This window comes from Coenobita brevimanus, chromosome 79 (assembly GCF_032717465.1).
Source record: "Coenobita brevimanus isolate Jiangsu-jjx chromosome 79, ASM3271746v2, whole genome shotgun sequence".
In the NCBI taxonomy this organism is placed as follows: domain Eukaryota; kingdom Metazoa; phylum Arthropoda; class Malacostraca; order Decapoda; family Coenobitidae; genus Coenobita; species Coenobita brevimanus.
Window position 1 is genome coordinate 30,908,634 of NC_137032.1, and position 4,152 is coordinate 30,912,785.

Below are 4,152 nucleotides of genomic sequence, written 5' to 3' on the forward strand. Positions count from 1 at the left end.
AAGAAAAAGAAATGCATAGTGATCACTTAAAAAAGTTCTCAAGAAATTTAGCTTGCAACTATAAAACACCTGACACGACCGAAAAGCCTAGTACACACAGGGAAAATAAGCCAGAAGCAATTAACACGTATCGGAATAATCTGCGGTCGCATACCAAACAGACAAACATAGGTGCAACCAATACAGCTCTCACAATAACAAGGCATTTACATGACTTAGGAATCGATTTAGACTCCTTTTATAGGTTAGGTAATAAGGTCGAGATAACTGTAGTATCTGTCATCACTATCATCACCCTTAGCAAAACTTGCTAACAACAGTGGATTAGATCTCTAATACATTTATTCTTTCGGTAGGTAAAGATGAGGTGATTTATTCCGTGGATCATGTTCCAGTTGATATCAAGAGGATCACCTCACTTACATCCTCAACATGTAATCAGACAAAGGTGCCTGATCGCCCCAGCAGCCTCAACGGCAATTGTACAGAATATAAGTACCGAAATTAGTTTGGACGTACTGCAAGACCTACCAATGCAGTAATGTTACAGAAAATATTAGGACCACTTAGAACTCTGGAAGCGGTATTAACACGTCCTTCCTCACATGATCACCCCACACAGGAAGTGACTGAATTAATAAAGTTAACTAACTGGAAGCTAAAACAGATTAAGCTCATAATGATCATCATGATCTGGGACATCCCATCAGGTGGGAGTAACAGACTTAGGGCAGGAAACGACATCACAAATACACGTAACAGACGTGGTTTGTTCGACCTAGGTGGAGCAATTATAGGCAACATTTTTGGACTGGCTACAGAAATGAACTGGAGGAAATAAATAAATAAAAAAATAACAAAATTGCACAAATTCTCTCACATCAACATATGTTGGCTGATACCCAGAACACCTTAATGCCGACAATTGTAAAGAACCTAAGGAAGGCAGGAATGTCAACTCTAGGAATTGTGGAGAAAGTAAATGCACTAGAAGGAAACAGTACACTATTCCAACATACTGACGTAATAATACTACAGTTAGACAATACTAGAGCTCATTTTCAGTCTGTCATGAAAGGAATTGCTAATGCTGGTAACGGAAGGATCGTCATTAATTTACTAACCGTTCTCAATCTCCGTCAAACAATTACTCAAGGCATATATAAGCATGGTTTGAGACCTTTGTTTGAGGAAAGAAATCTGATCTTATATTATCCGTATTTGGAAGCAACAATCACAGCAGCATCAATAGTAGTTCATGTACCGTTCGTAACAGATGATTTTTTTCACAGTCAATCAGATATACCTTTTTCCTTCTAAGAAAGATGACTCATTAGTCACCATGAACATCAAAACAGAAGTCATCATGGTCTCCAAGAAACAGGATGCTGTCACTTTCACTAGTGAAACAACTACTGAACACAAATGTCGCATATCATTACATGCATTTCATCTTTGTCCTGCGTACATCTTCACGTTTCAACCAGCTGAGACAGTCCCTTGTGGAATGGCTATCATAAAAGATTACGACATCCTTCATTACTGCAACTTCACATTTGCTCCAGATAAACTCATCCATCATCAACGCATTGGACATTCACAGTTCTTCTACTTCACTCAAAATACATCGGTTTTTGTGACTTGCCCAGACACACCTCCAGCCCATACATCAGCATCTGGTTTATACATCTCACCAGATTACTGTGCAGTTCTGACACCTACAGTATGCACTTTGAACACTAAAAACTTATTACACCATTTTCAACCACATTCACAGGTACTTCCAGCCATTACCTAGGATGACCTTAAATATAAGTGCACACATTAAGCTGACTTCACCCAAGTATGAAACGATGCAAGTAATAAATCAGACAATACAACCTTGGGAAGCATACAGTAGGATTATGTTTAACTCTTATTGTGTATACAGCCAGCTCCAGTCATCTTCGTAAATTTTCTCTATCATATTTGCTATATTACTTTCGTCCATGCACAGACTGCAAGCAAGGATTGCTAACCTGGGATCAGTGTTTAAGAACTGTTCTGTGCAAGTTAGACAGAGTAAATATTGTATATATATATATATATATATATATATATATATATATATATATATATATATATATATATATATATATATATATATATATATATATATATATGTATAATAAAATATGGGTTACACATTATACAGGCTTACGTTAATTATTCTATCTCATTTATATATGAATATATACAGCAAGTCTTTCTCATATACTGTATATTGTAAAGTTGACTACAGTAGACTTGCCATTGTATTATTTTAATATTGTCATTATATTTGTATACCTATTATATATCTACAATTTTATTATGTTACAATAATATTACTAAAATGCTTACAGTTATAACCACTGTATTATCACAACTATATTACTTCTACAGAATTATGTATTTCACTTAATTAGCCTACAAGTTGATTGTAATGTGTATATAGTTAGCATTAATATGTTATGACAATATTTACTGTCGTTGGTACAACAGCTTTGCGTGACCGAACGATATGTAGGCTTTACATATGCACTAGTATATATCTCATAGCACAATGTGCATGATGTAGTGTCTGCTGGAGACACACACAGCTTCTCACTGGGAATGTCAATCCACATAATGTATATCCACAGTCTTGTTGTCCCAGACCATCAAGAATGCTTAACATATGATGTATCTCAAACAGTCTCTTTGTAGTCCGGACGTCAAAGGATTTCATGACGTATTCAGACACGTGGGGTAACAAGTTCTAGTCGGTCAGTCCATGTGAATGGAAATCTACCAGGCACATACATCACACACACACATCCTCTCCAAGCTGTATATAATGTCAGAGAGATTCCCTTCATGTCACAAGGGGTTGGAGAGAAAGCCCGATAACAAGAGGGTCAGCTAGGAGGCTTTGCCATCATGCTACGTAAATCACTATTCGATATAACTGTACAATAAACTCCGTAACTCAAGAGTGCTCTAACGCACCTCGCTGACACACAAAGAGAGAGAGAGAGAGAGAGACCTACATATTCACCCTACCCGACGACCCATCATTCGATAAGCAGAAACAAGTTCAAGCCATACCATGTCTCACGACTTTATTCTGGCAGTGCTTCAACGATCTACAATCGACCTCCCTGTCTCCCTACAAGTACCTACGACCACGCTATCTATCTATCTATCTATCTATCTATCTATATATTGTATGTGTGTGTGTATATCATGTGTTTTATATCATATATGTTATATAATATTTTTTATTATCCATACCAGGTATATATAAAAGAGACGCATTGTTTGTCTGATTGTTTGTCCTATCAAGGCCAAAGCAAGGCCCAGACCCATCTATATTCTGAATGAGGGAGATCAAAGGATGGTTTTAGGAGGGTCAATATTTAGATCTGGATCAATTGAGGGCCAACGGCCATACCACGTTGAGTACACCGCTTCCCGTCTGATCAGCGAAGTTAAGCAACGTTGGGTCTGGTTAGTACTTGGATGGGTGACCGCCTGGGAACACCAGATGCTGTTGGCATCCCTACGTGTCAAGTGGGGTTGGTGGAGGATTAGTGCCCCTCCCTGTAAAACATTTAACTCTAAGCCCTTGGCCACCCCGTCTGGGATACATGGCGTCTGGCAATGAATGAATGAATCATTTGAGGTCGTCGGTAGTGTGTTCACCTTTTTGGCTCGGGCAACGCCGGGCACCCCTGCAGCCCAATTCTTGGCATGGAGACTCACATGACCTCCAGTTCGGACATGGTTACGTGAGGTTGACCTCCGAGATCATTTCAGGTCACTGATTGGGGGCCATTTGAAGTCACCGGTAATTCATGCTCGAACGATTGGACCAAGCACCCCAATTTTTACATGAAGACTCACATGACCTCAAGTATGAACATATGCTATGTGAGGTTGACCTCCGAGGTCATTTGAGGTCACCGGTGGGAGGTCATTTGAGGTCACAGGTAATGGTAAACAAGTGCGCACAAATACTGTGTTAGTCTGCAAAAGCTGAAATAGAAAGTTCTTGGACCTCTTATAATCCCTCTTCAGGAGCATAAGAGGTACAGTGAAAGACAAAAGACGCGTCCCGGTTTCGTCCGAAGATTAAGAGTAACGGTTTCG

The 4,152-nt window shown here is 39.0% G+C and overlaps 1 non-coding gene across 1 annotated transcript; it reads left to right on the forward strand.

The window, feature by feature from the left end:
• The first annotated feature begins 3,440 nt into the window (after positions 1–3,440).
• Positions 3,441–3,559, forward strand: LOC145409168 (5S ribosomal RNA). Its single transcript, XR_013899068.1, has one exon. It is a non-coding gene; the product is annotated as a 5S ribosomal RNA (ribosomal RNA).
• Positions 3,560–4,152: the final 593 nt, after the last annotated feature.